We start from the raw sequence: 12842 nt of genomic DNA, 5'->3' as shown, positions 1-12842 counted from the left end.
AAAGTGTTAAAATGCCTGATTAAAGCATATGCAGGACCCCAGTGTGCTCCAGACTATGTGCATTGTGTTTGGGAACCATGTTAATGATAACATAAATCATTTAAATGCAAAAATAATTATTAAAAATCATTTTTAGGGGGACAACTGTGGAGAGGAGCCTGCAAATGACTCTCCAGCACCCCGGAGAAGCAGGCTGTGAGACCCACAGAGTGCACCCAGAGAGCTCCTTGCAGCACATGGCTCCCCCCCCCAGAGGACAGGCTGCTTCACAGCACTTTGTAACCCAGGAAAGCAGCTTGAATCGTGGGTACATGAGTGTTAAAAGTGCATTAAACTGTTTTAATTCAAATGCACATTTGACTGCACAAACAGCCGGTTATATGGAAAGGAAACTGTCCATTTCGTCCACATTTAACTCATGAAATGTACAAGAAGATAAGTACAGCAGAGTCACCGCTGTTAGCAGGGTCTCAGACTCAGGCACATAGGCAGAGATCCAGGGTGATGCACAAGGCTTTTCTACCCAGCAATAAGTCTCTGAAAGGTGGGGGAAAGTGCTGTGAATAGAGGGAGAGAGTACCCAGAGAGAAGCGGGGTGTGAGACTCACAGAGACCCAGAGAGCTCCATGCAGCAGGTGGCTCTTCCACCCAGACTGCACCCAGAGAACAGGCTGCTTCACAGCACTTTACAAGCCAGGAAAAGTGATTGAATCCTGGGTATACATGTTTTAAATAGTATGATACCTCCAGTGCGCATCACCGCATTTTACAAGCCAGGGAAGGTGCCTGAATCCTGGGTGAACATTGTTTAATTGTTTTTAAATGTGTGGAACAGTGTTTTGTCACTTTCAAAACTCTCCCGTCATTGACCGGAGAAATTGGGTCGATGTTGTATTCAATCTGACCGTTACTATTCCAGTGAGACGAATTACGTACAATGACCAGAGTGATCCCATATTAATTTTGTCCCAAAACCCGGAGCATTCCCTCAACCTTAACCTTACCCTTACCCTAAACCTAACCAAGTCTTCAACCTAAAATTCATTATTCTTATGGGGACCTCAATGTTGTCCCCATAAGGGAGGCGAGTCCACGTGACTGTGTAAACAGATTTAGGTCCCCCCAAGTATAGTAATGGTAGGCCACACACACACACACACACACACACACACACACACACACACACACACACACACACACACACACACACACACACACACACGCAGCAGCAGCCCACTCTCTCCTCCCATTGGCTCCCACATAACTGGAACCCTGGCTAAATGTAATGTAAAGTATGTCTGTGAATGCTCTCCTTATTCTCTCTCCTTCTCTCCTCTCCTGTGTTCCCCTGTGGCACCCTCCAGTGGGAAGTGAGTGTTTCTATGGCCAGTGTTCGGACTACTGCTCCACGGAGCATGCAGTGTGTGGTCGGCCCCGCCTGATGGAGGCCTCCCTGGGGGTCCTGCTGCCCGACCTCTCCCTGGCCCCCCGCCACACCCGGAGGTCCCCCTGGAGACGCTCCTACAGCCCCAGCAAGAGGGCCAAGTAATCATTATAATAATAATATTTCATTACATTTTCTTTGTAGGTCCTTTCTGTCTCTTTGGGGTCATTGTCAGTACTTTGTTTTAGCCATCTCGAGTCCCTTAAAGATCCCATGTCATGCTTTTCCGGTTATTACCCGTCCCCTTGTGTGTTATGAAGGTTTTTATGCATGTAAACGGTCTGCAGAGTCACAAACCCTCAAAGTACACCCTGTAGCGAGTAAAACTCTAACACAGGAAAGACCTGTCTGTGCTGCCCCAGAACGCCTCGTTGGACATTTCTCATTTTCTTCCTGGGTACTCTGACGTGTGATCACCCAGAGGCCACACCATCTGCCAGCCTTTCACGAAACAAAGCTTCCCAAACCTTTCAGCGATTCATGCCGGATATGTACAGCGTATGGGCACTGAAGAACGATGCTGTTCCTGCTTTGTTTGGACCAGCGGGAGATTCGGGTACACAACCTCTAAGTATTCATTGTTGTTTGTGTATTTATGATGTTTAAAACAAACAAGGTATCTACCACGACTGTTTCAATGGGTAAACGTTTATCGGGCTACTAAGTTGGGATCATGGAGAAATGCTCTCCGCAGACCCATGCTCACAGCGTTATAAACCTTTTTCTTACTCAATATCAAGCCACACTTATTGTTTTTACTTCAGCTGTGAGTGTGCTCAGGATGAGTTTCGCTTGTTCTCGCTGTATCGCCGAGAGGCTCGTTGCTGCGATCTGCTGCGAGGTGCGGACAGGCTTCCGCTCCTCGCAGCAGATCGCAGCAACGAGCTTCTCAACGTCCCGACCAATCAGAGCACACTGGGCTCACATGGAGGGGGGGGGGGGCAGGAGCTCCAACAAGCTGTTTAGGACAGAGAGTGAATACACATACTTTACAGAGATGCTGTTTGAGAAACCACACGGGACCTTTAAGATTCGTGATTCAAGGCTTTATTGTCATGTGCACATTAGCAGAGATGGCAAAGGTACACACATCCGTTACTCAAGCAGAAGTACAGATACTCGTGTTTAAAGGTCCCCTATTATACTTTTCTTCATCAATATATCACAGGTCTCAGATATATACAGAGCCTGTCTCAGATTGGCTGAAACACCAAACAGATCATTTCAGCATTACCCATAATCCCCTCTGTTTCAGCCCTGTTTCCAAAGTGCTGATTCTCTGTCTGTTACTTTAGATGAAAATAAGGAGCGACTCCCCACGGTTAAAAAGAACACAATGGTGTTCTAGGAGGAGATTCAGGTGATGGGGGGGGGGAGGCTAACATTGTTATGACATCATAAAGTGGCCAACAGGCTCCTCCAACAATGCAACATGAGTATAGGACATACAACTAATAAAACACATAAAACTGATCAAATAGTGCAAGAGAATGTTTAAGGTACCCCGTGATTAGTCCTCAAGCTCTGTGATTGGATGTTGGAGTGGCAGTGCGCGAAGTTTACACGGAGCGTCAAACAGCACTTTGAAATGGAATGAATCCCATCGACGACACACTAACCAAAACAGGAATCAAATTGAAATATCATATACACAACTACGGTGTAGTTATGCAATGATGACAAACTTGGGTCATAGGTTCCTCAACAAGACATCTATCAATATGTGTGTACCTTCAATTAAACTGTCATATTCTGCACATTTCTTATTATATCTACATAGATCTTATAAGAGTATAATTAATATGTATAATATCAGTTAAAATAAGTGCTTCAACATAGTTAACTTTGCAGGAAAGTTGATTGTCAAGTCCCAAAACAAACCATGCAATATATTAGATGTTAAGTACTTTGTCAGGCTTAATATAGATACCCCCAAAGCTTTTTGCTTACATGTATTTAAAAGAAGACCTTAACCTAAAGTATTATTTAATGTATAAATAAAGCCTTATTAGTTTGTCTGTTTTGCACATCTTCCTATTAATATCTTTGTACATCCGACACTAAACTGTTTTATTCTAGATATCATTTACAGTATCTTCTTGATATTTTCTATTCTATATTTCTATCATTTACCTTCTACTTTCCTCCTATTTTCTATGTACTCTTCATATTTAAATGTTTTCATAAAATACAACACATTCAAAAGTGCTTTACAAAAATGAAAGACATTAAGAAAAAGGCATTTTAAACAGTCATTAAAAAGCAACACAATCTACCTGCATTGCATTACTCTAAACGTGTAATACCGTGCTTTAACCAGTAGGAGGTGCGGGATAAAAAGCTGTCAAGTTTACAGTGTTACCAAAATAAAATATACTGCTGTTTCCGGTTTAGTTTACGACGGATATATGATGTTATTGTTTTGATATTTGTAACACAAAAGCGATGGAAAAAACCCATAGCAACACAGAAAAGATGGTCTTAACATGACCCAGAGGTCTAGTCGTTATTAAAGAATAGTTTCCGGTCTATTCTGAGGCCCGATCTCTGTAGATAAATAAAGAACTAAGACAGATGTGTAATATATTTAATGCAGCTGAGCCATTTATTACAATGCATTCATGTGATGACTTTCAAAGAGCAAAGCAAGCACTGCTGAATAAAGTATGATTTTATCTTTTACGAAACGTTTTTCATATGGAATGCAGTTGGAGGTCAACCAATCACAGAGCTTGAGGACTAATCACGGGGTTTCATATGGAATGCAGTTGGAGGTCAACCAATCACAGAGCTTGAGGACTAATCACGGGGTTTGTGAAGCAAAGCACATGGTGTAATCCCAAACGATAGCTGAGGATTCTGGGTAGTGTAGTGTCTTCTGCCATCCTAAAACTAAAAATATTTGTTTCTCCGAATCGAAGGGGGAAAATACAAAAGCATTGCACACAATTTAAACCAATCAATGTTGTGTAATTAACAAGAATAATCTGGTGTGTTTGAGTTGATGAGTAGTGCAGATATCACTGTAAAATCAATCTACAGTAAGAAGAATAGTTACTTCCGGGTGTAAAATCCTCCGTTATCCAATGGGAATGGACGCTCACATTGCCTTTAAATGCCGCGGACATGGACCGATGCGGTGCTTCCCTGAGCGTCAAATACCGCCGCCGATGGGAATACATTGCAATCAGTTAGAAGCTCTTTACGTCCCTTTATGAAGAAAAACAAATCATATTTTAAAGTTGATGCTAATTATTTCCTGGCTAAATTCATGACTGGTTTCAACTCAGGAAGTTGTCTTTAAACACAAGTTCTCTTCACATTGCATTTCTGAGCCACAGTATAGCTTTGAGGAAGGGGAAGTGTTGTCAACAGGTCCGCTCTCTCTCACCTCTATCTCTTCAGGTGCTTCAGTGGTGGAGCGCAGAGTTTTCTTCTTCCTGGATCTTTTCTTGGAGCTTTTCTTCTTCCTGGCGACAACAAATACAGATTTGATTTCATAACAGTAAATTAAACACGTAAGAAGGATGTTTAAACTGATGAATTTATATTGCTGTACCTCGTCCACAGACTCAGGAGAAACACAAGAATCAGCATCAAGACCCCCAGAGTCGTCCCGATGATATTCACTATCATTGTTGAACTCCCTAGAAACATGAACACGTATGTGATACTTCTGACTATGGAGGTTCCTCGCTGAACACTGACATGTTGAATATGCTTGGGTTGCTTCATATTACAAAGTGAATCAGGTCTGGTGAATGTGGAAAACGTACCTGCCACAACACTCAGATGAAAGGTGGAGTTACTACGTCCTAACTTGTTCTGGGCTCCACAGGAATAACTCCCACTGTGTTCAGCTCTGAAGTCAGTGATGGTGAAGATCTGTCCTGAAGCTTTTGGAGAGTCTTCGTCCTCCTTGTACCAGGTGTAGTTAGCTGCTGGGTTAGCATCACTGCTACAGGTCAGAGTCACTGAACTGCCCTCCTCTATCTCAGCAGAGGGACTCACTGACACAGAGGGAAGCTTTGGAGCATCTGCAGGAAGGGTATGGAAATGGAAAGTATTTCAAATATTAAAACATGTTATCACACATGATTGAATTTCCTTTTCTTCTGTATTATTGATATATTGTGATGTAGATCCTTGTGTTAGATTCCTGTAAACTGGCAGCTAATAACAAGTCTTTATTTATCTTGTGTACATCAATGACCCCACACATTCTTCTCCTTTTATTACAAGGCTTAGTTGAAAACTCGATTCTGATTGGTGCATTTCAGAGGCTGCTAATACTCGCTAACAGAACGCTGCTAAGGATAACACGACTGTTGTTAAGGAGGATCAAGGGACTATGTGCAGTCATATCAATCCGCAGAAAGAAGTCCGGTCGATTTATCGTCAGCCGTGGACAGCAAACATTTTCTCCATCATAAAAACACAGAGTACTTTTTGAATAGTCATATTTGTATTGGTTGAGAGCACTGGCCAGTTTTAAAGACACTGTGAAAGCTAATGTTCTTGTAGGACACTTGTTGTTTGTATCTTTATGGTTGTCTGCACTTATTGTTAGTCGCTTGTATGACAATTAAATTGATGTAATGAACTTCAGAAGACCCCGGTGACTCCAGTATGTCTGAATTTGTCATTGTATTGTAATGTCAGTGTGTATTTATGAGTACACTCACACACTGCAGGAGAAGGGAAGTCTTCATGTCCTTCCAAAGCACAAGAGATGTTGTCTCTGGGCTGAAACAAGCCTTTATAAGAAGATATCACGGTTGCTTTGATTTTCTCTTCGTTCTTGAACCAGACGTAGTTCAGAGAAGCAGCTGGACTGCAGCTGCTGTCACACTTCAGCTCTGCCTCAGTAGAATAGTTGTAGACCTTTGCTCTGATCACCTGCACCTGGAGAGCTGGACGTTAGCACAAGAAACAATAGTATAGCAAAAGGTCTGAAAGTAGGTCAGTAAGCAATACTGTGTACTGTGTATTTTCATCTGTGAGTTGGTCAGTACCTGTGACCGGTTCCAGGTAAATCACTCCTCCATTCAAAGCTTAGTGTTTTGAATGTGAAGCAATACTGAGCTGAATCTGAGTCTCTCAGGTCAGAGATCCTCAGAGTGGAGCGTCCTCTCTCTGTCTCAAGGATCTGAACACGACCTGCATACTGGGAGTCTTCACTAAGGTCCTCAGGTTGAGAGGGATTCTGTCCCTGATGACTACGCTCAGGACTGAACCAGAATGTAGAATTAACATCGTCTTCAAAGCTGCTGTACGTGCAGGAAATGTCCACTGAGGATCCTTTGAAGGCGCAGATACTTCTCTCAGTGTAAGTCACTCTGTTGCAGGTTTGATCAGTGACACCTGAAAAATAAAAATATGTATTTCTTTCTATTTTTCAGCAATAATTTGAACAGGAGTAAAAAATTACCAATATAGTTCAATATAAAACGCCACTAGATGTGTATGTGTTGATAGAAGTCTTTGGAGTGAACTCACACACTGGAGGAGAGGGAAAATCCTCATGTCCCTTCAAAGCACAGGAATAACTGTCTGCCTTGTTCGGGTTGCTTGTATAATAAGATGTTTCTCCCTGGATTATTTGTCCGTTCTTGTACCAGATGTAGGGAGGAATATAAGATTGATAACAACTGTTCTGACAAGACAGCCAGTATGTATCTGATATGACCTGGAGATCTGGATTTATGAAGGAACAGGAATTGTATTTAAGATAAAAACACATGCGTATTATTATTATATCCAAGACATTAATAAATAATTAACATATCATTGAGAATTGTTACTTGAGACGGACAAAGTGACGCCAGTCGAACCATCATATTTTCCATCAGCTTGGTTTGTTTTGAACCTGAACCTGTACTCAGCTGAGTCGCTCTCTGTCAGGTTTCTGATTCTCAGAGTGCAGATGTTGTTTTCACAGAGATCCTCGACACGACCTGCATACTCTGAGTCTGTGGTCAGATCTACAGGTTCACCATCTTTCTGTTTGTGAACCAGAATGTTTTCTGTACTGTGTTTACACTGCCTTTCCATGTAGATGGGTATGTGAAGCTGCATCTCATCTCCACTGTTGATCCGTTCACTGCACAGACCTCAGCAGAAGAGTAAATCACTCCCCAGCCATCCTGACCCTGACCCGCTGAAACACAGAGCACACCAGAAACTAGAATCAAAGTTAATGACTTAAGGCAAGGCAAGTTTATTTATATAGCACCTTTCAGCACCAGGCAATTCAAGGTGCTTTACAAAAATGAAAGACATTCAGATAAAGGCATTTAAAAACAGTAAAAGATAATAAAAGAAACATTAAAAGAAAAACAAAAAATGAAAGACATTAAGAAAATGGCATTTAAAATCAGTCATTAAAAAGAAAAGCTAATAAAATAAGTTAACAATTAGTTAATAAGAAGTAAATCAAACTACACATGTGTTAATGGGGTTAATGTAACCAGAACAAGCTTTAAGATCAAATTATCAGCAGACATTATAAAAAAATTCCTGAACATGAATCTAACTAACTCGAGCTGAACTGAAAATAAGAATCATATCATGTATTTATCATAGTTGAGTTTCTGAAGAGACGCAAGAGAAGAGGAGCACATGTACGTCAGCTGTTAATCCCTTTTAAGGCAGTTTATAACTGCTGCCAATACTAATGTATAACTTTGTTCTTTCAGAATTAAACTGGGTAGAACAGAAGTCAAAACACAAGGTGTCAACATGCCAGCATGAACATTACAAGATTAGGAATACTTTTAATTATATAAGTCTGTGCTTTTCTGTCCAGTTCCCTCTCTGTTCGCTCTGTGGTCAGGTTGCTGCTGAGGTCAGTTGGAAACATAACAATACATGCAGAGCACTGAGGTGTGAGCAGCTTCTGTCGTATATACAGATGAGAAAAAGAAGAAGACTGCTTTTAACTCAGAGCATGGAAATATAACTCTGAGGTCAGAGAGGAGAGAAGGAACTAGAAGGGTTTGGTGCAGAGGTCTGATCCATAAGAGTTGAGTCGATATGTTTTGACTTAGATTAAGAATATCTCTCTAAATCACTTAAACTTAATAAAAACAGAGCTGGAGATTCTTTAAGTCGTCTTAAGAAAAAAACAAAGCAAAATGTTATCACAGAGAGAGAGGATGGAACAGTTATGCATGCACTATATTCTCATTTTAACGCTTGTAAAAGTGATAAGCAATCTGATATTTGATGCAGATGATTGGAGCAAAGGACAGCGGCAACGCACGACAAGACCTTCAGAAAATCCATCAAAAAAACTACTATCGTCTTTGAGTTTCTACAATTCTACACACAATGACATTTTAAATGTTTCTGCTAGGTTTGACTTTTACACACATCCATCCCACTTATTCCCACATGAGACCTGATTTAACAAGTCCCACATTTCCCAGAATCCCCTCTGTTCATGTGATGAATGTAGGTGTAGAAGTACAGTACCTGACACAGAGAGCAGGAAGACAACTAATCCACTCGCTGCTGCAGTTAGACTCATAGCTGCTCCTCTCATCTCTGTGAGACTATAAAACATGTCAGATTAAATAATGTTCACAGGAGGTTTACAGAATCATTACATCAATAAACTGTTTCTACTCACAGTGAAGGAGGAACGATGTGTTCAAAGATGCCTTTCCTCTGTCGCCAATGAGCAGAAAACGGATATCAGGCTGTTGAAAATAGATTGACTTCCTCTTTAGATTATTAATATGCATGATGAGCCAAATGCCAGTTAACATCCCCAGAACTTAAATACATGCAAACGAATCAAAGGACAAGACAGAGCCAGGCAGGGCAGGAAAAAACACAATGGTACCCGTTTAACAGAATCAAAAATCAAAAAGGAGGGAAAACACAGAGACAGGAAGCAGACACGGACATAAGACAGGGGAGGACACATCTGAAAATAAAACGGGAAAACAGACAGACTGTCACAAAGGGGGAAATAAGTATTTAGTTTGGGTGAACTGACCCTTTAAAGCAGAGGGAGGGAGCTCAGAGTGATGAAGCCTGAATGTGTCTCACTTAAGATCCCCCAGTAGAGGACAGTGAAACATCAGAAACTGAACCAGACCCTGAGACACATACTAACATCCATCAGTGATTGTTTTGGCACATTTAAATGCATATTTGATTTTAAAGATGAAATGAGCGAAACCATATTGCCATTTCAGTCTTTTAGCATTAGAGGTAATTTACTGTATAGTAGACCTACACTTCACACCGACGACCAACATCTTTGACATATTGGAAAGCAACTCTTTAAAACGGGTTTTACTTGAATAACGACTCATAATCAGGGCGTTGCACGAGCTTTTCAAAATGGACTTTTCTCCAGCACGGACCACTCCTCAACAATATGTCAGTTCAGCTTTTATGACAGTATTTTTGTTCATTGAGCACTGAGGAAATGTAAGAGGAAGGGGTAAGGCTGGTCTGGAGGACCTACTGTAATCCAGGCAGCAGGGACGTGCACAGACATTTGGAGGGGCTATTGCTCTAAACTAGAAAAAGCCCCCCCCCCCCCCCGAAAACGTAAAATGAAAACCAGGGAAATGTTTTGTTTTGCGGTCCATATCTCATTAACATATCTAATGTTGGTAACCATTAAAGACAAAATGCGGACAATTCTGTTTTAATGTAGTTTGACCGTAACGGCTGTGCCTTAAATACACTCACTAATTAATTAAACCAGTTCAATACGCATTATTCTTATTCTTATCATTCTTCTTGAGCGCAGTATCGGTAAGGTATCTAATTACTTTTATAAAACGGACAAGTCAAATCAAGCAATCTGATTGGTTCTTAGCCGTGATATACTGAGCGTATACTGTACCACGGGTAGAATTGTAAGTTACTTTTCACAACAAGTCAGTATCCCTCCGCCTCTGAGAAAAACAGTATACAGTTGGGCTGAAAAGCTGCTTTTCAAACTGGAACAAGAAAGCAGCGGAGAAGTAACTGGCAGAAACCCTCCTTTCTACGCAGCAGTCCAGACATAGACATCAAACGGCGACACATATTCAGTGTGCAGTTACTTTGGCATTAGGGCAGGGATATCTAGATACTTTCCAAGGTTTAACAAAATGAATTGTGCTACTTTTAAAGCAAGCACGATGTTTTCAAATCTGTAATCAAAAAGCTCCTCAAAAACGCTATCGAAGCAGATCCTGCCGTTGCTACGTTCGTTCAAACAGTAACAACGGACTATTTTTCTTAGCGGATGCATGTCAATTTAAATCAATACATACAACTATTTTTTAAATCAATAAAATCATTTTCTAAATCTATAAAAGCATTTCAATTAATATTGGGAGTCATGTCGTTACTTTGTTGAGAATGTGGCCATGTAATAAGCGGGATAATGTGCATTATCCCTTACGTATTAACAACTACAGGAATGTGAGGGTTAACCTTTTCTCACCTTTTTTCTTTAAGACTCTCCCCCTCCATGTTGCTAAAGGAAACTGGAAGCAGCACTTCTACAGCGATTGGACATGTCAAAGGTCACCATCTTACCGCCCTTACGTCCTCACACTGAACGTTGACAGTTTTTATTTGTGCCTACAATGGACAGATTCAACATACAGCAACCAATACTACTGACCCACTGACGGACTGACTGCCACTGAACAGTAGGACAGCAATTTGGTTTGATTTTTTTACTGGCCCTTTTTATTTGTACCTGATCCAAACAATGCATGTTTATTTTCATTGTATGTATGTTCATTCATGCCATCTTTGCTTTCCCTGTTTACATGTTTTCTACATGTATCTAAAATACATAGTTTTTCTGTCCTCTTCCAGGTTCATTTAACTGGAAGAGGACAGGAAAACAGTACAACATAGTGATCATGAGTGTGGGGTTTCAGCTGGTAGATATGAAAGGTTTTAAAGCAGGGGTGTCAAACTCAAGGGCCCGGGGCCAAATCCGGCCCGCGACTTAATTTCATGTGGCCCCACAAGAGCTTGCAAAGAATATAATATGTTTTATTATACGGTTTACATGCCGATTTACAGAAGCACGTTGCCCATAAACTACATGTCCCACAATGCATCTCAAATTTGACTTTTTTCTCAGAATTTGACTTATTTTTTTTACTTTTTTCAAAATGTCACTTCTTTTTTTTCGGCTTTTCTTTTTAAATTATTTTGTGACATTCTCACTGAAGAGACTTGCAATTATTTGCCGTAGACTTCTGCTTTCAGGCGTAGCTAATTATGTAGTTATTATCCTATCCGATAGGGTAATATAATACATTATTTTATATATATTAAATATTTATGTATGTATTTTTTAGATAGTCTTAAAGTTACAACCAGCCCTTTGAGTGCAACCATAATGCTGATGTGGCCTGTGATAACATTGAGTTTGACACCCCTTTTTTAAAGGGTGTTCACAGTGTATACCTAGTCCTGGGCTAATCTGAACCCATAAAAAAAGCTCTATATAAAAATAGAATCAGCGTTCAGTCTGTGAAATCTAAGCTGAAGCGATTGTCTTCATGATGCATACGACATGTGACTTGGTTCATTAAGCCTTGTCAAATTATTTAATTGGGAATTAAATGTTCCAATTTTCTAATTCTTAACTGAATCCACACCAGTGACTCAAACCATATTTTCTTCAAAAGCCAACCAAACTCCTGCATCTCAGTGAGGCTCAGTAACCTGAGCGAGAGGTTGGTAAATCACAAATTGACATGACGATTCCTGTCAGTCAAGAGCTCCTGGAGCTTAAAGCCATGAACTCATAGGGCTATTAGCCTAGTTGAACACAATGTGAACATTCTTTCAGGGTAGGGCTGGACAATATTGTTATAGTTTTGTTGATTTTTCAACCCAATTTTGCAGTGCTACTACAATGCATCATTACATATACAGCACACAAGACTTTCAGGGATAATGTCTATAGTTTCTGACTTGAGAAATGTGTTTCTAAAGTGAATGGTCTCGCTACCCACGATGATGAGACGTGATATTCCCTTCTGAGCGTGAAGCGGACACAGAGTAATGATTCAGTTCATATTCTCTCTGTCATTGATGATCGTTCTTTGCTTCTTCGGGAGTATTGAGGAAGGAATATGATCAGTGGTAGTCAGGGGGAAAAAAGTAATAATGAGACTGGGTTGGTGTGTGTTTGTGTGTGTGTGTGTGTGATGTGTGTGTGTGTGTGTGTGTGTGTGTGTGTGTGTGTGGGTGTGTGTGTGTGTGTGTGTGTGCTGTGTGTGTGTGTGTGTGTGTGTGTGTGTGTGTGTGTGTGTGTGTGTGTGTGTGTGTGTGTGTGTGTGTGTGTGTGTGTGTGTGTGTGTGTGTGTGTGTGTGTGTGTGTGTGTGTGTGTGTGTGTGTGTGTGTGTGTGTGTG

At 40.8% G+C, this 12842-nt stretch overlaps 1 non-coding gene across 1 annotated transcript; it reads left to right on the top strand.

Annotated features, from left to right (window-relative positions):
- Window positions 1-12361: 12361 nt before the first annotated feature.
- LOC117455856 (small nucleolar RNA U3) lies at window positions 12362-12573 on the top strand. The gene has a single exon (XR_004553192.1). It is a non-coding gene; the product is annotated as a small nucleolar RNA U3 (small nucleolar RNA).
- The last annotated feature ends 269 nt before the right edge of the window (window positions 12574-12842 follow it).

Source organism: Pseudochaenichthys georgianus, chromosome 1, assembly GCF_902827115.2.
Source record: "Pseudochaenichthys georgianus chromosome 1, fPseGeo1.2, whole genome shotgun sequence".
Taxonomy (NCBI): Eukaryota; Metazoa; Chordata; class Actinopteri; order Perciformes; family Channichthyidae; genus Pseudochaenichthys; species Pseudochaenichthys georgianus.
Note: the sequence above shows the minus strand (reverse complement) of the source record. Positions and strands in the feature narration are given on the sequence as shown.